Consider the following 26,046-nt stretch of genomic DNA (forward strand, 5'->3'; position numbering starts at 1 on the left):
GGGGAGGAGAGTGGCTGGGAAGAGGGATGTGGGAAGATGAGAGAGAGGAGGGATGGAGGGAGGGGTATAGTGGGGATGAGGGAGGAGTGGAGGAGGAGATGGAGAAGGAAGGTGAGAGGGAGGATGGAGGTGGGAGGGAAGGAGAGGGAGGAGGGGAAGGGGAGAGGGGGAAAGGAAGAGAGAGGAGAGGGAGGGAAGAGGAGGGGGGATGGAGGTGAGGGAGGGAAGGGAAGGGAGAGGGAGGAGAGGAAGGGAGAGGAGAGGGAGGGAGGAGAGGAAGGGAAGGGGAGAGGGAGGGGGCGGAGGGAATGGGAGGGGAGGAAGGGGGAGGCGGGAAGATACGGAGGTGGGGTGTATAACGGTGTGGATTCCGGCTGTGTGTAATCAGTATGGCAGTGAATGATGGTGTGAACTGTGTGGCAGTGTATGATGGTGTCTGTCCTGGTAGTTAATAGTGTTATTCTTGTGTCATTCAGTTAGCCACTCTAACATGGGATGAGTTTACATACTGTACAAACAGGGTTATCAGTAAAGTTCAGGTGAATAGCCTGAATGCTGGTGTAATGGTGTGCTCTGCACTCCCCCTCAATAACGAACACAAGAAGTATCAGAAGTGCCACACACACAAAATGCAGGATGAACTCAGCAGGCCTGGCAGCATCTATGGAACAAAGCACAGTCAGCGTTTCGGGCCGACATTCATAGGAACATAGAAAACCCACAGCATAATACAGGACCTTCAGCCCACAAAGCTGTGTTAACATGTACTTACTTTAAAAATTACCTACGGTTACCCATAGCCCTCTATTTTTCTAAGCTCCATGTACCTCTCTTAAAAGACCCCATCGTATCCGCCTCCACCATCATCGCCGGCTGCCCATTCCACACATGTACCACTCTCTGCGTAAAAAAAACTTACCCCAATGTCTCCTCTGTACCTACTTCCAAGCACCTTAAAACTGTCCCCTCTTGTGTTCGCCATTTCAGCCCTGGGAAGAAGCCTCTGACTATCCACATGATCAATGCCTCTCATCATCTTATACACCTCTGTCAGGTCACCTCTCATCCTCTGTTGCTCCAAGGAGAAAAGGCCAAGTTCACTCAACCTACTCTTGTAAGGCATGCTCCCTAATCCAGGCAACATCCTTGTAAATCTCCTCTGCAGCCTTTCTGTAGTTTCTACATCCTTCCTGTAGTGAGGTGACCAGAACTGACCACGGTACTCCAAGTGGGGTCTGACCAGGGTCCTATATAGCTGTAAGATTACCTCTCGGCTCTTAAACTCAATCCCATGGTTGATGAAGGCCAATGCACTGTATGCCTTCTTAACCACAGAGTCAACCTGTGCAGCCCCTTTGCACGTCCTATGGTTTTGGACCCCAAGATCCCTCTGATCCTCCACACTGCCAAGAGTCTTACCAATAATATTATATTCTGCCATCATATTTGACCTGCCAAAATGAAGTGCTTCACACTTATCTGGGTTGAACTCCATCTGCCACTTCTCAGCCCAGTTTTGCATCCTATCGATGTCCCGCTGTAACCTCTGACAGCCCTCCACGCTATCCTCAACACCCCCAACCTTTGTATCATCAGCAAATTTACTAACTCTTCCCTCCACTTCATCATCCAGGTCATTTATAAAAATCACAAAGAGAAGGGGTCCCAGAATAGATCCCTGGTCACCAACCTTCATGCAGAATATGAGCGTCTACAACCACTCTTTGCCTTCTGTGGACAAGTCAGTTCTAGCGGGGTGGGGGGGTGGGAATGAAGTAAATAGCTGGGAAATTGATTGGTGAAAGAGATACCGGGCTGGAGAAGGAGGAATCTGATATGTGGAGATAGAAGCCATGGAAGAAAGACGAGGGGAGGGGGAGGAGCCCCAGTGGGAGGTGATGGGTGAGAAGGTGAGAGAAGGAAAAGGGGACAGGGACTGGTGAAGGAGAAACCAGGGGGTCCATTACTGGAAGTTCGAGAAATCGATGTTCATGCCATCAGATTGGAGGCTACCCAGATGGAATATACAATGTTGTTCTACCAACCTGAGTGTGGCCTCAATGCAACAGTGGAGGAGGCCATGGATGGACATACTGGAACGGGAAGTGGAATTAAAATAGGTGGCCACTGGGAGATCCCACTTCTTGCAGATTGAGTTGTAGGTGCTTGGCGAAATAGTCTCCCAATCTGTGTCGAAGGGCCGAATGGCCTACTCCTGCACCTATTTTCTATGTTTCTCACCGATGTACAGGAGGCCACACCGGGAGCACCAGACACAGTATATGACCACAACAGAGTCACAGGTGAAGTGCACATTACTTGGACAATGCTCCCCGCCCCCCCCCCAGCCTCTCCTTCACCATTCTAACATTTCCCATCCCCTTTTCCTTCTCTCACCTTATCTCCTTGCCTACCCATTGCCTCTCTGGTGCTCCTTCTCCCTTTTCTTTCTTCCATGGTCTTCTATCCCCACCTATCAGACTCCACCCCCCCCCGCCCTGTATCTTTCACCAGTCAACTTGCCAGCTATTTACTTCATCCCTCCCTTCCCACTTTCACTGATCACCTTGTGTTTCTTCCTCCCCTCCCCCGGCCACCTTTTAACTCTACATCTCATCTTTCTTTCTCCAGTCCTGACAGAGTCTCGGCTCGAAACGTTGACTGTAGTTTTTTTCCATAGATGCTGCCTGGCCTGCTGAGTTCCTCCAGCATTTTGTTTGTGTTGGTTGGATTTCCAGCATCTACAGATTCTCTCTTGTTTGTGAAGTATCAGAAGTGGTTGATTGTTGATGATCAACAGACCAAGTGAGATCCCCAATGAGATAGGATTTACAGTAAGATTGTTCTTGTTTGCATATATCTATGAAAAAAAATCGAACCTAAACTGCCTATGCTAGTTTATTAATTGTATGCACCACAAGGCTTAGCTGAGCAAGAGCTAGGGTTGCTAGGCAACACTTTAAGGCCACCCAAAAGTGGATACATTGTAATAATCTGTGGACTACTAGCCTGGGGAATTGCCCAGAGACACAGACATGTCAAAGAAGTCAGTCAAGCTCCCAAGGTGAGAAAAGAAAGCTTTTATACTCAAACCAAATAAACAGGAAAAAGGAACAAATACCTGCAGTACCTACATCTGCTTACCTAATAAAGCCCTCTGAGACATTTGATTTCTCTAAACCAGGGGACTTTGAGTGATTTAGGGTTGCAAGCAATTTCACCCAGGCTTCAGAAGACCATCAAGTAAACACACTGATACACTGCATGGGGGACAAAGCAGATGACATCATGGGTTGATGAGGACTACATCATTTATTATTATATTGTAATTTGTTCTCTACTGTGCCTATTGTCTTGTTTATTATTTATTGTACTGCCCTGTACTGTTTTGTGCACTTTCTGTAGTCCTGTGCCTGTCTGTAGTCTAGTGCAGTTTTTATGTTGTTTTACGTAGTCTAGTGTAGCCTTGTGTTGTCTCACATAGTCTAGTGTAGTTTTGTGTTGTCCTGGAGGAACGTTGTTTTGTTTTTACTGTGTACTGTACCAGCAGCTTATGGTCGAAATGACAATAAACTTGACTTGACTGACAGATGCTCAGGAAAAGGAGTACAAAACAGTGCAGGAGAAATTCAAAGAATATTTCACAGGGAAGTGAAATGCTATGTTTGACAGGGAAGAGTTCAACTCCAGAAAACAGGAGCCAGATGAAAGTGTAAATGACTTTATCACAGCATTTTATGTCCTGTCAGACAACTGTGCTGTGGAAATCTGAGAGATGAGCTCTTTAGAGACAGGACTGTTGTTGGGCTGCCAGAAACCAGTGTTAGAGACTTCAGTTGCAGGCAAATCTCATACTCAAGAAAGCTATTACTATGGTCGGGAAGAGTGAGAATGTTTATCAGCAACAGGTAGAACTCATGCACAATAATGAAGCTGAGGTAAAGCTAGAAGCTGCACAAAAAGAAGGGTAGAAACAAGGTGCAGTCAGAAAAAGTACAGAAAGAGATGACAGTAGAGCTCAGCTCAAACGAAACAGACAAGCAAAGCGAAGACAGGGTAAAATATCCAACAGCAGGAGGTGTGGCAAGTCTCTATTCCACGTGAAAGAGTTCTGTCCAGCAAAAGAAATGAAATGCCACCAGTGCAATAGAGGCAGCCAGTGTCACTCAAAATTGTTCTTCAGCTCAAAGAAGACCATGATTCAGATGGAGAGAGAGCTTTCCTTGTTGCTCGAGATTCAAATAGACAAGGCTAGTTCAGTTCAGTTCAGTTGCAAAACGTGACAGTGACATTCAAAATGGACACTGGTGCAGATGTCACAGCCATCTCTAAATGTCCGTTCACAAATCTGGCGAAGAAAACAGCTGTTTTACTAAAGCATACAAAGGAAGTGCTCATGTGGCCAGGGAAACGCAAACTCTGTGTGAAACTTCCATCTGGAAAAATGAGTGTTACATGCTCAAGGAGATCTGTGTTTTTTTTGTGAGAATGATGTATTGGTCTTTTGGAGGTCACCTGATGTGATTTTCCCACCGATGGGAGGTCACATGATGATGTGCACCATGGGTACATAAGGGTCGACCCAGGTGACGCAGTTGGTCTTTAGTTTGTAGACTTCCAGGTAGAACGTGCTGTGTCTCAGTTTCTGTTGCGTGTTTGTTTTTGTGACGCAGTTTCATTTTTAAAACGGAGTGTTGAGTTCTGTTGCAAGATACCATATTATTGGACTAGAAATTTTTGCTAGATGTGTTGATTTACCCAATTCCAACAGTAGAAGGGAGAGTGAAGAATTTATCGAAGTACAGGACCGAAGGATCGAGAGGAGTCGGCATCGTTTGGCAGTTTAATAAAGGATTGACCTTATTGAGTCTTCATTGGAGAAGTACAACCTGCATCGAGATAACTCTTGCCAAAAAGAGCAAGGAGTTCATGCAAAGGTGTGCTCCCTCTCTCTAAAGGAATTTATTGTCAGTTGATTTAAACTGTTTATTTTCGGCATCGTGAATCCTGTGGACAGAACCAGCAGTAAAGGTGTGTCTGTGAAGAAATCCTTCTCCAGAGAAGTCTCTCCCAATTGAATGTGTAAATCTGTTGGACTTTCGAAGTTATCACTTTAAGAACTATATCTGACTGTATCGCTTTAAGAACTGTTTTCGCATTTAACGCTTTAAGAACCAGAGCCGAGTGGCGAGTTGGTGAACGGCTGCATATCTGTTAACTTCTGGTTAAAGTTTTCCTTTGTTTTTTTCCTTATCGTTTATGCGTGTTTAATAAATGTTTGGTTGTTTTTATATAACCTGTCTCGGTTGATATTCATTGTTGCCGGTTACGTAACATGAGAAACAGTTAAAAGAGGATGTCTGTTGTTCAGACTCTCTCTTACCACTACTGGGAAGACATGCCATCGAGCAGCTGAACCTCATTGCAAGGTTGGATTTGCTAATTAGTGTCCAGGGGCAAGAAAAGTACCCAGGGTTGTTCACAGCCTTGGGGATATTGAAAAAAGAGTACTTATCCACCTGAGGCCAGAGGGGAGGCCCTACTATCTGACCACAGTGTGGTGTATACCAGTCCCATTGATGAATGTAGTCAGAGCTGAACTTGAGAGAATGGAGGCCTACTGACTGGTGTGTGGGCATTGTTCCTGTAGTAAAGTGAGGATCTGTGTTGATGATGTAACAAAAATTGAATCATGCAATGATGAAGGAGACGTTTATTCTGCCCTCTGAGCATACGTTGGGTATTCTGGGTGGAGTAAAGTTCTTCACCAAACTAGATGCAAACTCAGGGTTCTGGCAGATCCGTCTAGCTCCTGGGTCACAGAAGTTCACAACCTTTATCATATCTTATGGATGCTCTGCCTTCAAGAGACTCCCTCTTGGCACCTTATAAGCCCTTGAACTCTTTTAGATGAGGATGAATCAAACTTTGGAGGGACATGGATGATACACTTATCTTCGGAGGCTCAAGTGAGGAACATGACAAAAGTGTCGAAGCTCCCTTAGAGAAGCTGAAACACCCAGGAATCACCACGAACGAAAAGAAATGTGCATTTGCAGAGTTGGAGGGCGAAGTTCTTAGGCCACTAATTGTCCTCAGGGAGTGCAACCAGATTCAGACAAACTGGCAGAGGAGTTCAGAACATGGAACAACCTACGAATGTATCAGAGATCTGCAGTTTTCTTGGCATGACAAACCAGCTGGGAAAGTTCAATGCAGATTTGGCTGAGAAAACAAAGCTACTACGAGACCTCCTCTCTCAGGGAACTGTTTGGATCCAGGATACATCACAGGAGGTCATACTCATCACTTAAAGCAGAGCTTGTCTCTCCACCAACAGTGGCATTCTTTGATCTGAATGAAGCAACCAAGGTCTCAGCAGACTTCTCTTCCTTTGGCCTCGGGGGAGGAGTGCTCATACAAAATTGCAGGAGTGTATGGCAACTGGTGGCATATACATCAGGAGCACTGGCTCCTACTGAACAGCTTTACGCTCAAATCAAAAAGGAGACGCTGGTTCTCGTGTGGGCTTGTGAATGCTTCAGGTGCAATTGATAGGCATGAAATTCCTACTTGAAACAGACCACAAGCCGCTTGTCAGCCTGCTCAGCTTGAAGCACGGATGACTTATCTCCACATCTGCAAAGATCCAGAATGAGGCTTATGTAATACTGTCCCCAGCAAATCTTTCACAACATCAGACACTCTGACGAGGATGCCATGCAGAAATGGGTGGACAGAAGCTGACTCCGCCGTCATGGAAGATACCAACATCTACTTAACTCAGGTACGTGGAAGGTCTCCTGCATCACAGAGTAAACTGGACAATGTTATTGCTGAGTTGAAAAAGGGCCAAATCTGCAGCAAAACTGTGTGCATGGATGGACCAGCTGTTCCAAAAGGAGCTCATGAACTCAGACCTTACTGGCTTGAAAGAGACACACTCACCATTCTTGATGGTTTGCTGATAAAGGGCTCCAGACTCGTCATTCCTGCTTCTTTGCGTGCCAAAATCATCAGTCAAATCCACCAAGGACATCAAGGGATCGACAAATGCTGCCTAAGAGCAAGGCGATCCACGTTGTGGCCTGGTCTGAGCACACATTTGGGAGATGATGTAAAACAATGTGAAGCACACAGAAATCATGCTGAACCCTCTGTCCCACAGAATTCCCAGACTTTCCATGGCAAATTGCAGACACAGACATGTTCGAGCAGAAGAGACAAGTATCTTCTCACGGTGGCTTACTACTCATGGAATGTTGAGTCCAGGCTGTCCTCTACATCCTCAGCAGCAGTTACACAGCACCTGAAAGCTGTATTCGCTTGCCATGGAATAGCAGAGACACTGTGTCAGACAGCAGTCCACAATTCAGCTGCTCAGAATTAAAAACCTCTGTTAGGGATTATGAGTTCAAAGACCAGGCAAACAGTTCACGGTACCCACAGGCAAATAGACGAGTGGAAAGAGCAGCGCAAACTCCTACTGAGGGCAAAAGACCCCTATAAAGCACTACTAGCTTATTGCTCCACACCCGTTTTGAATGGTCACAGTATATCAGAGCTGTTAATGGGCCGGAGACTGAGGACAAGCCTGCCCATTCTTCCTTCCTTTCTGCAACCTCGCTTACTGGAATTAGACAAAGTGAGAAATTTTGAGACAGCACAGCGTGAGAAAACAAAGAGCATGCATGATCTCAGACACAGAACAAAACCTTTGTGGCCGCTCAGGAATGGTGAAGCTGTGTGTTTCAGACCAATTCACCAAAGGAACAATAGTCCAGCAGCATTCAACACGATCATTTCTGATCAGAACATCACTGAGTGAAATCAGGTGGAACAGGTGTGCACTCCTGCATCGTCGAAGTCCACGAAAAGTAGAGAAAAAAATGGGGGCTTGATCTTTGTTACCAGGATCACTTACTTGAGGTGGACATATCTGTTCAAGAATCTCCATCTGCTCCAACACTTCCAGCAACCTGTACCAGATTGGGTCGTTTATCTGTCCCACCACAGAGCCTAATAGCTTTTGGCAAGTGACTAAAGAGGCAGAATAATCTTCTTTCAAGCAAGTGAAAATCTGCAGATGCTGGAAATTCGAGCAACACACTCAAAATGCTGGAGGAACTCAGCAGGCCAGACAGCATCTATGGAATAGAATGCAGTCGATGTTTCAGGCCGAGACCCTTCAGCGGGACTTACTTAGTCCTTCCACTTTGTCGGAGTGTTCAGATAGCCTACGCTGACCTCCTTTAGATTTAGTGTTTTTTTAAAATGTGTTCTAATGTTGAAAACTTTTCACAAAATGAGACTCTTTTTTAAAAAAAAGAACTGGTGAAGAAAAAGGAGGAAAGCTAGAGAGAGAGAGAATTAAAAACAAAGAGACAGTGATACTGTTGGCACTTTATTTTCATGTTTATGTAAGGAGCATAATTTGTGTGCTGAATTGTTCAATTTCAATGACTATAATTTCAATGCCGTTCGGAGGGAACTGAGAGAAGCCAGGAGATTAGGGCTGAGAAGAAAAGTGGATCAGCCATTATAAAATGGCAGAGCAGACTCAATGGGCTAAATGGCCTAATTCTGGTCCTAGATCTTGTGGTCTAGTAGACAAGAATTACATCCCTAGTTTTTCTCTTTTTCAAGAAGGGGAGATGTGGTTGTTAATAGTGTTATTCCTGTGCTACTCAGCTGCTCCCACATGAGAGGAGTTCACACACTCCACAAGCAGGATTATTCATAAAGTTGAGTATCATGCATGTTCTGGTGTGAACTGCTTGTTGATGTATGATGGTGTGAACTGCGTGTGATGTATGATGGTGTGAACAGCCTGGGTCTGGGAAACTGGAGGCTGTAAATACGATAGATTGGCTGATACTGAAACGTAAACTGGAGATTAAGGAAGGCAGTAATTATTTGGGATTACAAGGCTTTCAAATGAGATGGGGGAGGGAAATATAAAGGGCTAGTGTTGTTTAAAAAAGCAACCACAGGCAGGTGGGAATCTTACGTTCAAAGGGTCAGCAGATAAGGTTGTGTGTATTGAACTAGATCGTGAATCTGAAGGCAAATTTCTGACCAGTGCGGGTGTACAGAGGGCTGTCTCTGTTCACAGCAATAGTTAGTGTAAACAAAGAGATTGGGCGGGAAAGAGAAGATGTACAGATTGTGGAAATCTGAGACCAGAAGCAGAAAAACTAGATAGTTCTGTGGAAGGAGGTTTCAGGTTACACATCGTATCCTTGGGTGGAATTAAGGAGATGATGTTGAGGGAGAGGGTGGTCCGGGACATGGTGGAGGGGGCCAGAAGCACTGCACAGACCCAATGTGAAATGTTCCAAAGGTATGGAGCTCCTTCTGTGGATTTGGGAGAACGATCTTAGCCTGTCTGAGTAAGGTTTAAATAACTGGATTTAATCATTTACCGACAGGAAAGCATGCACTGAAAATTTACAAGGATGTTGTTGGGGCTGAAGATGTGAGTTACAAGGAAAGATTGAATAGGCTGGTCTGTAGGAGTGTGAGGGGAGATTTGATAGATACAGAATTAATAGGGATACAGAAATGGTCACTGAGGTTGGGTGAGGACTAGGTTAAGGGTGAAAGGTGAAATGTTTAAGGGGAAAATGAAGGGGAACTTCACTCAGGGTAGTGAGAACGTGGAATGAGCTGCTAGCGAAAATAGGGGATGTAGGTTTGATTTCAACACTTGAGAGAAATTTGGGTCGGGTATGGAGGGTTATGATCTGGGTGCAGGTCGATGGGACTAGGCAGGTTAATAGTGTATCATGGACTAGATGGGCCAAAGGGCCTTTTTCTGTGCTGTAGTGACCTATGACTGTATCACTATAATCAGAGTCACAGAGTATGGAACCAGGTCCTTCAGCCCAGAATCTGCACCAAACACCCGCCAGCTATTTACACAATAGCCACTTATCTGTCCCCATATTGGCACAGATTGCTTCCTCATGTATGTTTTCATGACAATGGAGAGTGGGCAGATCGACTGATATGTTGTTGGGATGTGGGAGGAAGCTGGAGCATGTGGATACTAATGAATACCCTGTCACCACTGAGGTCTTGTCACTAGGCTGTTTACTGTTGTCCTGTGCTGTGCACGGCTTGCGGTTTGAATTATATTTTATTAACTTGCTTGTGGTAGTATTTTGTTTTATGTGCTGTGTGTGATATATGTATCGTGAGTGTACCGCGGTCTAGAGGGATGTTGTTTTATTAGGCTGTATGTATGTACAGTCAGATGATAAACTTGAACTTGTAGGTAGGGGTTAATCCACCTAGGAGTCTATTCCTTTGTGTGTAGGGGACTAAGGTGTTTAAAATCATGATGGGCAGACACAGGGAAAGTGCACACAGTCTTTTTACCAGGGAAAAGGAGATGAAAACTAGAGGGTGCAGGAGACAGGAGAGAGATTTAAAAGTGATCTGAGGGGTAACCTTTTCACCAGAGGGTGATACACATATAGAGTGAGCTACTGGAGAAGATGGTAGAGGCAGGTGCCATCATGAGGAACAAGGGCACAGGTGCATTCAGTAGTTGAGGAAAGTTCAGCAAAATATAGGCAAAATGGGTGGGAATCAGAATTGGGTTTAATATCACTGGCAAATGTCATAACATTTGTTGTTTGGTGGCAGCAGTACATTGCCATTCCTTGTAATAAAAAAACTATGAGTGCAAAAGAAAAAGAGCAAAAAATAGTGAGGTAGTGGCCATGGATTCATTATCTGTTCCGAAATCTGATGGCGGAGGGTAAGGAGCTGTTGTTGAAACACTGAGTGTGTGTCTTCAGGCTCCTGTTCCACCTTGATGGTAGCAATGAGAAGAGAGCACGTACTGGGTGATGGAGGTCCTCAATGATGGATTGATATTCAAAGACGGCCTTGATACTGAAGAGGCTAGTGCCCACGATGGAGCTGTCTGAGCTTGCAACTTTTTCCCATCCCGTTCAGTGGCCCCTCCGCACTAAACAGTGATGCAACCTGTTAGAATGGTCTCCATGGTACATCTGTAGAAATTTGCAGGAGTTGTTGGTGATCTATCAAATCTTCTGAAACTCCTAACGAGGTATAACCACTGATAGCATGGCTGTGTCGGGCCAAAGGGCCTGTTTCCATGATACACCACTCTGACATAAAGGAAGGAATTAAAGAGGGTCCAGGAGAGGTTTTCCAGCATTAGCCCTTGTGCTCCAGCGAGTGGTTGGACGAGCTTGGGTTGTTTTCTCTGGAGCGGCGGAGGCCGAGGGGAGATCTGATCGAGGTTTATAACATTGAGAGGCATAGGAAGGGTAGACAGTCAGAATCTTATTCCCAGGGCAGAAATGTCAAACACCAGAGGACACACAAAATGTTGGAGAAACTCAGCAGGTCAGGCAGCATCTATGGAAATGAATAAACAGTCAACATTTCGGGCCAAAGCCCTTCGTCAGGACTGGAGGCGAAGGGGGAAGATGCCAGGAAAAGGTGGAGGAGGACAAGCTAGAGGATGAGAGGTAAAGCCAGGTGGAAGGAGGTGGGCAGGTGAATTGAGAAATTTGGAGGTGATGTGGAAAAGGTACTACAGGGCTGGAGAGAGAGAATCTGATAGGATGGGGGAAAGGAAAGGAGGAGGGGATTGTAAGAGGTGATAGGTGAGGAGAAGAGGTAAGGGGGGGGTCAGAGGACATGCTTTTAAGGTTGGTGGGGGGTGCTTACGGTAGTGTGTAAAGGCAATGTGAGGGGCAAGTTTTCAAGAGGGGTGATAGGTGCCTGCAATAGGTTACATGGATTCAAGAGACTTTTAGACAAATGATGGGGGAAGAAATGGAGGGACACAGATGATACACAGGAGGGGGACATTTGGATTAATTTGACATCAAAATTGTGGACCAAATACCCTGACCAAGGCTATACTGTTCCATATCTTTAAGTATGAAGAGCCTGGAATGGTGTTAGATTGAAGAAGTAAATGAGACTATGTGGGAAGACTGAGACAGGACAAAATCAAAGAAGATCCGAATGTGTTTCAAGTAAATTTAAAAAAAAGAGGATAACCAAAGATAGAAACATAGAAACATAGAAAGTAGGTGCAGGAGTAGGCCATTCGGCCCTTTGAGCCTGCACCGCCATTTATTATGATCATGGATGATCATCCAACTCAGAACCCCGCCCCAGCCTTTCCTCCATACCCCCTGGCCCCCGTAGCCACAAGGGCCATATCTAACTCCCTCTTAAATATAGCCAATGAACTGGCCTCAACTGTTTCCTGTGGCAGAGAATTCCACAGATTCACCACTCTCTGTGTGAAGAAGTTTTTCCTAATCTCGGTCCTAAAAGACTTCCCCTCTATCCTCAAACTGTGACCCCTCGTTCTGGACTTCCCCAATATCGGGAACAATCTTCCTGCATCTACCCTGTCCAATCCCTTTAGGATCTTATACGTTTCAATCAGATCCCCCCTCAATCTTCTAAATTCCAACGAGTACAAGCCCAACTCATCCAGTCTTTCTTCATATGAAAGTCCCGCCATCCCAGGAATCAATCTGGTGAACCTTCTTTGTACTCCCTCTATGGCAAAGATGTCTTTCCTCAGATTAGGGGACCAAAACTGCACACAATACTCCAGGTGTGGTCTCACCAAGGCCTTGTACAACTGCAGTAGTACCTCCCTGCTCCTGTACTCGAATCCTCTCGCTATAAATGCCAGCATACCATTCGCCTTTTTCACCGCCTGCTGTACCTGCATGCCCACTTTCAATGACTGGTGTATAATGCCACCCAGGTCTCGTTGCACCTCCCCTTTTCCTAATCGGCCACCATTCAGATAATAATCTGTTTTCCTATTTTTGCCACCAAAGTGGATAACTTCACATTTATCTGCATTAAATTGCATCTGCCATGAATTTGCCCACTCACCCAACCTATCCAAGTCACCCTGTATCCTCTTAGCATCCTCCTCACTGCTAACACTGCCACCCAGCTTCGTGTCATCCGCAAACTTGGAGATGCTGCATTTAATTCCCTCATCCAAGTCATTAATATATATTGTAAACAACTGGGGTCCCAGCACTGAGCCTTGCGGTACCCCACTAGTCACCGCCTGCCATTCTGAAAAGGTCCCGTTTATTCCCACTCTTTGCTTCCTGTCTGCTAACCAATTCTCCACCCACACCAATACCTTACCCCCAATACCGTGTGCTTTAAGTTTGCACACTAATCTCCTGTGTGGGACCTTGTCAAAAGCCTTTTGAAAATCCAAATATACCACATCTACTGGTTCTCCCCTATCCACTCTACTAGTTACATCCTCAAAAAATTCTATGAGATTCGTCAGACATGATTTTCCTTTCACAAATCCATGCTGACTTTGTCCGATGATTTCACCGCTTTCCAAATGTGCTGTTATCACATCCTTGATAACTGACTCCAGCAGTTTCCCCACCACCGACGTTAGGCTAACTGGTCTATAATTCCCCGGTTTCTCTCTCCCTCCTTTTTTAAAAAGTGGGGTTACATTAGCCACCCTCCAATCCTCAGGAACTAGTCCAGAATCTAAAGAGTTTTGAAAAATTATCACTAATGCATCCACTATTTCTTGGGCTACTTCTTTAAGCACTCTAGGATGCAGACCATCTAGCCCTGGGGATTTATCTGCCTTCAATCCCTTCAATTTACCTAACACCACTTCCCTACTAACATGTATTTCGCTCAGTTCCTCCATCTCACTGGACCCTCTGTCCCTTACTATTTCTGGAAGATTATTTATGTCCTCCTTAGTGAAGACAGAACCAAAGTAATTATTCAATTGGTCTGCCATGTCCTTGCTCCCCATAATCAATTCACTTGTTTCTGTCTGCAGGGGACCTACATTTGTCTTTACCAGTCTTTTCCTTTTTACATATCTATAAAAGCTTTTACAGTCCGTTTTTATGTTCCCTGCCAGTTTTCTCTCATATCTTTTTTCCCCTTCCTAATTAAGCCCTTTGTCCTCCTCTGCTGAACTCTGAATTTCTCCCAGTCCTCAGGTGAGCCACTTTTTCTGGCTAATTTGTATGCTTCTTTGGAATTGATACTATCCCTAATTTCTCTTGTCAGCCACGGGTGCACTACCTTCCTTGATTTATTCTTTTGCCAAACTGGGATGAACAATTGTTGTAGTTCATCCATGCAACCTTTAAATGCTTGCCATTGCGTATCCACCGTCAATCCTTTAAGTGTCATTTGCCAGTCTATCTTAGCTAATTCATGCCTCATACCTTCAAAGTTACCCCTCTTTAAGTTCAGAACCTTTGTTTCTGAATTAACTATGTCACTCTCCATCTTAATGAAGAATTCCACCATATTATGGTCACTCTTACCCAAGGGGCCTCTCATGACAAGATCATTAATTAACCCTTCCTCATTGTTCAAAACCCAGTCCAGAATAGCCTGCTCTCTGGTTGGTTCCTCGACATGTTGGTTCAAAAAACCATCCCGCATACATTCCAAGAAATCCTCTTCCTCAGCGCCTTTACCAATTTGGTTCACCCAGTCTACATGTAGATTGAAGTCACCCATTATAACTGCTGTTCCTTTATTGCACACATTTCTAATTTCCTGTTTAATACCATCTCCAACCTCACTACTACTGTTAGGTGGCCTGTACACAACTCTCACCAGCGTCTTCTGCCCCTTGGTGTTACGCAGCTCTACCCATATCGATTCCACATCTTCCCGGCTTATGTCCTTCCTTTCTATTGCGTTAATCTCTTCTTTAACCAGCAACACCACCCCATCTCCCCTTCCTTCATGTCTATCCCTCCTGACTATTGAATATTCCTGAACGTTGAGCTCCCATCCCTGGTCACCCTGGAGCCATGTCTCTGTGATCCCAACTATATCATAATCATTAATAACAATCTGCACTTTCAATTCATCCACCTTATTACGAATGCTCCTTGCATTGACACACAAAGCCTTCAGGCGCTCTTTTACAACTCTCTTAACCCTTATACAATTATGTTGAAAAGTGGCCCTTTTTAATGCTTGCCCTGGATTTGTCGGCCTGCCACTTTTACTTTTCTCCTTAGTACTTTTTGCTTCTACCCTCACTTTACACCCCTCTGTCTCTCTGCACTGGTTCCCATCCCCCTGTTGTGAACTAACCTCCTCACGCCTAGCCTCTTTAATTTGATTCCCACCCCCCAACCATTCTAGTTTAAAGTCACCTCAGTAGCCCCCGCTAATCTCCCTGCCAGGATATTGGTCCCCCTAGGATTCAAGTGTAACCCGTCCTTTTTGTACAGGTCACGCCTGCGCCAAAAGAGGTCCCAATGATCCAAAAACTTGAATCCCTGCCCCCTGCTCCAATCCCTCAGCCACGCATTTATCCTCCACCTCATCGCATTCCTACTCTCACTGTCGCGTGGCACAGGCAGTAATCCCGAGATTACTACCTTTGTGGTCCTTTTTCTCAACTCCCTTCCTAGCTCCCTATATTCTCCTTGCAGGACCTCTTCCCTTTTCCTACCTATGTCATTGGTACCTATATGTACCACGACCTCTGGCTCCTCACCCTCCCACTTCAGGATATCTGGACACGATAGTGTGGGGTCTGTGAGGAAATACTCCCGTGGGTGGAGGGAGTGATATGGGTGACTCAGAGATAGTGTGGGGTCTGTGAGGGAACGCACTCCCAGATCGTGTCCACAGCATTTTGGAGAGGGAGGGAGAGCAGACAGATGTCTTGGTACGTATTGGTACCAATGACATAGGAAGGTAAAAACAAAGAAGATAATTTAGAGAGCTAGACAGAAAGCTGAGAAACAGGACCTCCAGGGTTGTAATTTCTGGATTGCTGCCTGTGTCACTCGCCAGTGAGGGTAGAAGCCGGATAATTTAGCAAGTTAATGCGTGCCTGAGAAGCTGATGCAGGGAGCAGGGCTTCAGGTTGTTGGAACATTGGGATCTCTTCTGGGGGATGGATGATCTGTTCAAAAGTGATGGGTTGCACTTAAACCCGAGGGGGACCAATATTGTCACGGGCAGGTTTATTAGAGCTGTTGGGGAGGGTATAAACTAATTTGGTGGGGGCGGGGGTGTAGAGACTAAGGATAGGACGGATGGTAAAAAAGTAAAGATAGCGTGCAGTCAGATTGTCAGGAAGGGCAGGCAGATGATGGGACAAAGTTGCAGCCAGCAGGGTGAGTATCAGTGCATTACGGATGCAGAATCAAAAAGGTTAGTAAATACAGTATTCAAATGTTATATCTCAGTGCAAGGAGTGTAAAAAATAAGGTGGATGATCTTGTTGCACTATTACAGATTGCCAGGTATGATGTTGTGGCATCACTGAATCGTGGCTGAAGGATTGTTGTAGTTGGGAGCTGACTGTCCAAGGTTACGCGTTGTAATGGAGGGTTGGGAAGGTAGACAGAGGGAGTGGCATGGCTTTGCTGGTAAAGGATGCATCAAATCAGAAAGATGTGATCAGAAGAGGTTGAATCCTTGTGGGTTGAGTTAAGAAACTGCAAGAGTAAAAGGATATTGGCAGTTGTATACAGGCCTCACAACAGTGGCTGGGATGTGGACCACAGAATTGAATTTAATTGACTTTATTTCTTATATCCTTCACATACATGAGTAAAAATCTTTACGTTACGTCTCCGTCTAAATGTGCAATGTGCAATTTATAGTGATTTGTAATAAATAGTATGTACAACAGGACAGTCAATATAACATAGAAATACAATTGTATCAGTGTGAATTAATCAGTCTGATGGCTTGGTGGAAGAAGCTGTCCCAGAGCCTGTTGGTCCTGACTTTTATGCTGCCGGACGGTAGCAGCTGCAGCAGTTTGTGGTTGGGGTGACTCGGGTTCCCAATGATCCTTCGGGCTCGTTTTACACACCTGTCTCTGTAAATGTCCTGAATCATGGGAAGTTCACATCTGCAGATGTGCTGGGCTGTCCGCACCACTCTTTGCAGAGTCCTACGATTGAGGGAAGTACCAGGCAGTGATGCAGCCAGTCAGAATGCTCTCAATTGCGTCCCTGTAGAAAGTTCTTAGGATTTCTCAAACTACTTCTACTGTCTGAGGTGAAAGAGGCACTGTTGTGCTTTTTTCACCATACAGCCGGTATGTACGGACTACGTGAAATCCTCAGTGATGTTTATGCCAAGGAACTTAAAGCTGTTCACCATCTCAATCCCAGATCCATTGATGTCAGTGGGGGTTAGCCTGTCTCCATCCCTCCTGTAGTCCACAATCAGCTTCTTTGTTTTTGCAACATTGAGGGAGAGGTGGTTTTATTTACTTCTCTGTAGGCTGCCTCGTTATTATTTGAGATTAGGCCAATCGATGTAGTATTGTCAGCAAATTTAGTTAGCAGATTGGAGCTGTAGGTGGCAACACAGTCATGAGTATACAGAGAGTAAAGAAGGGGGCTAAGGACACAGCCGTCAGGGGCACCTTTGTTGAGGGTCAGAGGGGCAAAGGTGAGGGAGCCCACTCTTAACTCCTGCCGGTGATCGGACTGGAAGTCCAGGATCCAGCTGCACAAGGCAGGGTGAAGGCCAAGGTCTCTGAGCTCAGGAATTATGGTGTTGAATGCTGAACTGTAGTCCAAGAACAGCATTCTCACATAAGCATCCTTCTTCTCCAGATATGTAAGGAAGGTGTTTAGAGCTGTGGCTATTGCTTCATCTGTTGATTGGTTGTGTCGGTAGGTGGATTGTGGGGGGTCCAGTGTGGGTGGTAGCAAGCTGCAGATGTAGTTCTTGACCAGCCTCTCAAAGCATTTGCTTATTATTGAGGTGAGTGTGACAGGACGCCAGTCGTTCAGACCTGTTACCTTGGTCTTTTTTGGTACAGGGACAATGGTGGATGTTTTGAAGCAGGAGGGCACTCTACACTGGGAGAGGGAGAGATTAAAAATGTCCGTAAATACACCTGCCAGTTGTGCTGCGCACATCCTGAGTATCCGCCCTGGGATGCCGACCGGTCCCGCAGCCTTGTGACTGTCCACTTGTGGGAAACACCTGTGTACTTCAGTCTCAGAGACGACCACGGTGCAGGTCACTTTGGCGGCTCTCCTCGGGGGCTCAGTGTTGGCGACATCGAACTGAGTGTAAAAATGATTTGGCTCATCTGGGAGAGAGGCGGCGATGTTGGAAACACCACTGCGTTTAGCTTTGAAGTCTGCAATGGTGTGTAGACCTTGCTATAAGCTGCTTGTGTTATTGGTGGAGAGATGTGTCTGTGTCTTGTCCCTGTATTGTCGTTTTCGCTGCCTTGATGACTTTGCACAGATTGTAGCTGCATTTCTTGAGCTCCTGCTGATCACTGACAACGTAAGGTCTGTGTCGTGCGGTGGGTGTTGCTCGCACAGAACTGTTGATCCGGTCTTTCGGGTTTGGACAGACCCTGACTGATTTCTGGGGGACAACATCCTCGATGCACTTTCAGTTGAAGCTCATGACCCTGTCTGTGAACGCAGAGACATCCTCATCATGAAAGACATTTCAGTTGATGTCATCAAAGCAGTCCTGCAGCATGGAGTCTGATTGGTCAGACCAACAGTGTGTCATCAAAGCAGTCCTGCAGCATGGAGTCTGATTGGTCAGACCAACAGTGTGTCATCAAAGCAGTCCTGCAGCATGGAGTCTGATTGGTCGGACCAACAGTGGACGGTTTTAACTATGGCTGCCTCTTGTTTCAGCTTCTGCCCGTACCTCGGCAGCAGGAAAATGGAGGAGTGATCCGACTTTCCAAACGGCGGGCGGAGGAGTACTTTGTAAGCGTTGCGGAAGAGAGAGTAGCTGTGGTCGAGTATGCTGTCTCCCCATATGCTCATCTGGATGTGTTGACAAAATTACAGAGAGACAGTGATGCTCTGTTGAAGTTTCCAGCAGTGGTGAAGGCAGTCTCCAGGGTGCTGTTGGTCTTGGGGGCCAGGTCAGTATCAGCCTGTGGCAGAATGTACACAGCTATGATAATAACAGCCATGAACTCCCTAGGCAACCAGAAAGGTCTACACAGCAGCACAAGGAACTCCAGATCCGGGGAACAAGGGATTTGAGGGGATGTACATTCCGGGGGTCGCACCAAGCATTATTGACCAGGTGGCATACCCCACCTCCTTTACTCTTCCCAGTGAGGTTTTCAGACCTGTCCGGAGAACAGGGAGAACCCAGGGGACTCAATTGCATGATCCAGTATCTCCTCCATCAGCCAGGTCTGCACTAAGCACAAACCATTACATTCCTTTGTTTCCCGCTAAAAGGAGATTCTGGTTCTCAGTTCGCCAGCTTATTGTCCAGGGTCTGAAGGTTAGCCAGGAGTATGCCAGGGAGCGGCGGCCGATTAGCACACCGTCTCAACCTCACCCGGACGCCGACCCTTCTCCCCCGCCTCCGGCACCGCTTCTAAGGTAACTGCAGTGTAATAAATGAGTCTCCCATGGATCGTGTAAGCAGGAGTTCCCAGTGTAGAAAAGGAGGCAATTGTGGGTAAATGGCGTCTTCCCGATGTTCAGAAGAGTCAGTCTGACATACCTGATGTGACTATCAGCTTCTACTGTAAAGTTGGAACTGAGCTTGCAACACAGCCACCGTAAGCGGCTCCATCTTGGACTTCCTGGTTTACTTGGAGTAAGTCCATCTTGGACTTAGAATGGAAAATAGAAAAAGCATATCAAAAGGGCAATGTTATGATAGTCATGGGAGATTTCAATATGCAGTTCGATTGGGAAAATCAGGTTGGGAATAGATCTCAAGAGAGTAGTTTGTTGAATGCCTATGAGATTTGAACTGGGGTTGAGGAGGAGCTAGAAAAAAGGATCAGCCGTGATTGAATGGTGGAGTAGACTCGATGGGCCAGATGGCCTAATTCTGCTCCTACGTCTTATGGAGATGGCTTTTTAGAGCAGTTTGTCATTGAGCCTATTAGGGGATTAGCTATACTGGATTGGGTGTTATATAATGAATCGGAGGTGATTAGGAAGCCTAAGGTAAAAGAACCCTTAGGATGCAGTGATCACAATATAACTGAGTTCAAATTGAAATTTGATGGGGAGAAAGTAAAGCCTGACGTAGCAGTATTTCAGTGGAGTAGTGGTGATCCTTAATGGTGCCTTTTGTAGATGTACTAGATGCATGGTGATGGGGGCCTTCTACGCCTTGATGATTAAAGTGTTTGTCCTGATCCTGATGAGAGGATCTGTCTCCATCACCCCCTCCCCCCAACCCGGAAATGTTCCAAAGTCCACCTTTGGATCCCTTTAATCCCATTTCCCTGAGCTTTGCCCAACAGTGCGATGGGCTTTGTGTAAGAGGCCCAAAGACTCTCCAGAGTGGGATGGAGATGAACGTTAAACCAGGCTTGCATGCTGTCGTGCACCAAATACAAGACAGAGAATATTGTTGCTGGAAAGTAACCTCTGAGAAGTATGCCTTACTGTTCCACTGAACTAACTGGAGTGTAGGAGCTGTAAAAATGTTAGAGAAATTGCGATTAGGAAAAGGGGGAGGGGGGGAACCCAGAGGATGAGGATTATCCACGGCCTCCACTACTGTAAAGATGAAGCTACACTCAGGTTGGAGGAACAACACCTTATACTCCGTCTGGGTAGCCTCCAACCTGATGGCATGAACATTGACTTCTCAAACTTCCGCTAATGCCCCACCTCCCCCTTGCACCCAATCTGTTATTTATTTATATACACACATTCTTTCTCTCTCTCTCCTTTTTCTCCCTCTGTCCCTCTGACTATACCCCTTGCCCATCCTCTGGGTTTTTTTCCCCCCCTCCCCCTTTTCCTTCTCCCTGGGCCTCCTGTCCCATGATCCTCTCATATCCCTTTTGCCAATCACCTGTCCAGCTCTTGGCTCCATCCCTCCCCCTCCTGTCTTCTCCTATCATTTTGGATCTCCCCCTCCCCCTCCCACTTTCAAATCTCTTACTAGCTCTTCCTTCAGTTAGTCTTGACAAAGGGTCTTGGCCCGAAACGTCAACTGTACCTCTTCCTAGAGATGCTGCCTGGCCTGCAGTGTTCACCAGCAACTTTGATGTGTGTTGAAGAATGAGGGGTGGTTCTCATTGAAACATGTTGAATAGTAGAAGGCCCAGATAGTGTGATGTGGAGAGGATATTTCTATGGGGGAGGGGGAATCTAGTACAGAGGGCACAGCCTCAGAACTGAGGGACGTCCATTTGGAACAGATTTGAGGAGGAATTTGTTTAGCCAGAGGGTAGTGAATCTGTGGAATTCATTGCCACAGATGGCTTTGGAGGCCAAATAATTTGGTATACTTAAAGTGAAGTTGATAGATTCTTGATTGGAAAAAGTGTCAAAGTTTGCTGGAGATTGAGTTTGACAGGGATAATAAATCAGCCATCATGGAGTGGCAGAGCAGACTTGATGGGCTGAATGGCCTAATTCTGCTATGTCTTATGATAGGGTTAGACCATCAAGAGCTTTTTTCCTGGGAAATGTGGTTTAAGGTGAGAGGGGAAATTTCAATGAGTTTTTCAAGGCAAAGTTTTTGTAAGAGTGGTGGGTGCCTGTGGCCTGTGGAAGGTGCTGGAGGGAGATACAGTGGCCTGTGAACAGGGAACAGCGGGACACACCATGTACGGGCAGAAGAGATTGGCACCATGATGGGCTCAAAGGCTCTTTTCCTGTGCTGTTCTGTTCCATAATGGTAACAAGCCCTACTGAGTTTCAACGTGGCTGTGTCTTTTGGCTTCCTGCATTCTTGGTTAGTAACACTAAAAAATTTGGTGTTGACCATGAACGTGATGAACAGGATTTACAGGGGGACCTTGATCAGTTCGGGAAGTGGGCCAAGGAATGGTAAATGGAGTTTAAGCATGAGGTTTTATAATTTGGGAAGACAAGTAGCACTTTCATGGTGAACAAATGGAGCCTGGGGAGTGTTTAAAACACAGGGACCTGGGAGTACAAGTACATAGTTTCTTGAAAGTGGAATTGCAGGTAGCCATGCTGGCCTTCATTGTTGTTGTTGTTCGTCCTTCGTAGTCGAAGATGACCATGGCTTCAAAGTCAAATGGGAGATTGGTGGCTGTGGGTCCGGAGGTGGCTGATGAGCCCACATGTGGGACACAAGTGGGTGGGTGCTGTCGTGGCAGTGGATGCTGCTCGGGCCTTGCGCACAGCACGCCTTCGTTGCGCCTCGATGATGCGCCTGACTTCAGCTACACGGACTCCTGTGGTGATCTTGCTGCGCCAAGCTTGACGGTCGAGGGCAAGTGTCTCCCACATGTTGATGTCAACACCCAGGCCTTTGAGGGACGCTTTCAGGCAGTCTTTGTAACGTTTCTTCTGTCCCCCCAGCCTTCATTAGTCAGGCACTGAATATAGGAGTTGGGACATTATGTTGCAGTTAGACAAAACGTTGGTGAGGCCGCATTTGGAATCTTGTGGTCAGTTTTGGTTGCTTGCTGAAGGAGAGATGCTATTGAGCTGGATCGAATATGGAGGATGTTGCCAGGGCCCAGGGGACGAAGTTTTGGAGAGAAGTCAAGCAGGCTGGGGCTTTATTCATTGGAGTGCAGGAGACTGAAGAGTGATCTTATAGAACTGTACAAAAGCTTGAGGGACATGGATAGGGTAAATTGTCTTTCCCAGGGCTGGGAATCGAGAATTAGTTTTCAGGTGAGTGGAGAGATTAAGTTGGAACCAGAGGGGCAACTTTTTCCATCTGGAGTATTATCTGTATGTAGAAGCAGGTGCCAGAGGAAGTGGTAGTAGCACAAAAAGAAGCAACATTTAAATGCAACTTGGACAGGTACATGGATATGAAAGTTTGAGAGGGATATAGGCAAATCGGAACAGGGTAGGAAACAATGTGGGGATCCATTGTTACTCCCTGAGACAGTGGTCCTGAGGTGCACATCCAGTGTTTAGTTTGGTCGCTGTCCTTAGCGTTAGAGTGACCAAGGTTGAGGTCTGTCTGTAGTCAGTTTTGGTATCAGCTACCTACGGACACACCCTGCTCTCCAGTGATCTCTGCCTGATATGCTCATGTGGCCGCTGGCCGTCTCTGGCATGTGGGAGTGGAGAGAGGTGAGGCGTGTTTATTTGGGGGGGGGGAGGTTCCTTTCAGAGCTGGTGGTGTTGGACGGGTTTATAAGAAATAATCTAAAGATGGCGGAGGGCTGGTGACAAGGCACAGCATCCATGCCTTGTTGAAACTCAGGTCTGCTGCTGTGTTTGCCAGGGGCCGTGACTGAGGCTGCCAAAGCTGTTCCTGCTGGCTCACTGTGTGCTGCGGACAGGCGTGTGTGCTGTGGGTGAGTCTGCCTGCACACCTTGTGTGTGCGTGATAGCGAGAGAGAGAGACTGCCGAATCTTTCATGGCTCACACGTGTACAAAGTCACTGATCAAACAGGCTGCCACTCCCCTCCTCCCCCAGCAGGGCCCTGACTGCTGGCTGCTGACGTGGCTCAGTGTGAGTTTTGAGCAGTCTGTATAAGAGCTGTGATTGTGCAAGAGAGAGGGCTGACTTCTGCGTGAGGAGTTTGCTCAGGCTTGGGTATGACAGGGTGGAGAGCAACTGCTGGTGGGGCAGGGAGTAGTGCTCGGGCCCCAGCTGTAACCTCCTCTCCGCCCAATCCTCAACAACTCCTCAGACCAGCTGCAACTCCCTCTCTGCCCGATCCTCAACTACTCCTCAGACCAGCTGTAACTCCCTCTCACCCCGATCCTCAACTACTCCTCAGACCAGCTGTAACCCCCTCTCTGCCCGATCCTCAACTACTGCTCAGACCAGCTGTAACCCCCTCTCACCCCGATCCTCAACTACTGCTCAGACCAGCTGTAACCCCCTCTCTGCCCGATCCTCAACTGCTCCTCAGACCAGCTGTAACTCCCTCTCTGCCCGATCCTCAACTACTCCTCAGACCAGCTGTAACTCCCTCTCTGCCCGATCCTCAACTACTCCTCAGACCAGCTGTAACTCCGTCTCACCCCGATCCTCAACTACTCCTCAGACCAGCTGTAACCCCCTCTCACCCCGATCCTCAACTACTCCTCAGACCAGCTGTAACTCCCTCTCTGCCCGATCCTCAACTACTGCTCAGACCAGCTGTAACCCCCTCTCACCCCGATCCTCAACTACTCCTCAGACCAGCTGTAACTCCCTCTCACCCCGATCCTCAACTACTCCTCAGACCAGCTGCAACTCCCTCTCACCCCGATCCTCAACTACTCCTCAGACCAGCTGTAACTCCCTCTCTGCCCGATCCTCAACTACTCCTCAGACCAGCTGTAACCCCCTCTCTGCCCGATCCTCAACAACTCCTCAGACCAGCTGAAACCTCCCCTCTGCCCGATCCTCAACTACTCCTCAGACCAGCTGTAACTCCCTCTCTGCCCGATCCTCAACTACTCCTCAGACCAGCTGTAACCCCCTCTCTGCCCGATCCTCAACTACTCCTCAGACCAGCTGTAACCCCCTCTCTGCCCGATCCTCAACTACTCCTCAGACCAGCTGTAACCCCCTCTCTGCCCGATCCTCAACAACTCCTCAGACCAGCTGTAACCCCCTCTCACCCCGATCCTCAACTACTCCTCAGACCAGCTGTAACCCCCTCTCTGCCCGATCCTCAACTACTGCTCAGACCAGCTGTAACCCCCTCTCACCCCGATCCTCAACTACTGCTCAGACCAGCTGTAACCCCCTCTCTGCCCGATCCTCAACTACTCCTCAGACCAGCTGTAACTCCCTCTCTGCCCGATCCTCAACTACTCCTCAGACCAGCTGTAACCCCCTCTCACCCCGATCCTCAACTACTCCTCAGACCAGCTGTAACTCCCTCTCTGCCCGATCCTCAACTGCTCCTCAGACCAGCTGTAACTCCCTCTCACCCCGATCCTCAACTACTCCTCAGACCAGCTGTAACTCCCTCTCACCCCGATCCTCAACTACTCCTCAGACCAGCTGTAACCCCCTCTCACCCTGATCCTCAACTACTCCTCAGACCAGCTGTAACCCCCTCTCACCCCGATCCTCAACTACTCCTCAGACCAGCTGTAACCCCCTCTCACCCCGATCCTCAACTACTCCTCAGACCAGCTGTAACCCCCTCTCTGAACGATCCTCAACTACTCCTCAGACCAGCTGTAACCCCCTCTCTGCCCGATCCTCAACTACTCCTCAGACCAGCTGTAACTCCCTCTCTGCCCGATCCTCAACTACTCCTCAGACCAGCTGTAACTCCCTCTCTGCCCGATCCTCAACTACTCCTCAGACCAGCTGTAACCCCCTCTCTGAACGATCCTCAACTACTGCTCAGACCAGCTGTAACTCCCTGTCTGCCCGATCCTCAACTACTGCTCAGACCAGCTGTAACTCCCTCTCTGCCCGATCCTCAACTACTCCTCAGACCAGCTGTAACTCCCTCTCTGCCCGATCCTCAACTACTCCTCAGACCAGCTGTAACCCCCTCTCTGAACGATCCTCAACTACTGCTCAGACCAGCTGTAACTCCCTCTCCCCCCGATCCTCAACTACTCCTCAGACCAGCTGCAACCCTCCCTGCCCTATCCTCAACTACTCCTCAGACCAGCTGTAACCCCCTCTCACCCCGATCCTCAACTACTCCTCAGACCAGCTGTAACTCCCTCTCTGCCCGATCCTCAACTGCTCCTCAGACCAGCTGTAACCCCCTCTCTGCCCGATCCTCAACTGCTCCTCAGACCAGCTGTAACTCCCTCTCACCCCGATCCTCAACTACTCCTCAGACCAGCTGTAACTCCCTCTCTGCCCGATCCTCAACTACTCCTCAGACCAGTTGTAACCCCCTCTCTGCCCGATCCTCAACTACTCCTCAGACCAGCTGTAACCCCCTCTCACCCCGATCCTCAACTACTCCTCAGACCAGCTGTAACCCCCTCTCTGCCCGATCCTCAACTGCTCCTCAGACCAGCTGTAACTCCCTCTCTGCCCGATCCTCAACTACTCCTCAGACCAGCTGTAACTCCCTCTCTGCCCGATCCTCAACTACTCCTCAGACCAGCTGTAACTCCCTCTCTGCCCGATCCTCA

At 47.3% G+C, this 26,046-nt stretch overlaps 1 protein-coding gene across 5 annotated transcripts in view; it reads left to right on the forward strand.

The window, feature by feature from the left end:
• Window positions 1-26,046, forward strand: part of LOC134349855 (arfaptin-2-like) — a 139,280-nt gene that overhangs the window by 244 nt on the left and 112,990 nt on the right. The window contains exon 1 of one of the 5 annotated variants that reach the window (XM_063054811.1): window positions 18,701-18,931. The exons of 2 other annotated variants lie outside the window; for them this stretch is intronic. The gene's annotated coding sequence lies outside the window, so the exon portion shown is untranslated. Of the gene's footprint in view, window positions 1-18,700; window positions 18,932-23,211; window positions 23,291-26,046 lie in introns of those variants that run through there. 2 more of the 5 variants (XM_063054810.1, XM_063054812.1) reach the window with 2 other exon arrangements.

The sequence above is a fragment of the Mobula hypostoma genome, chromosome 7 (assembly GCF_963921235.1).
Source record: "Mobula hypostoma chromosome 7, sMobHyp1.1, whole genome shotgun sequence".
NCBI lineage: Eukaryota > Metazoa > Chordata > Chondrichthyes > Myliobatiformes > Myliobatidae > Mobula > Mobula hypostoma.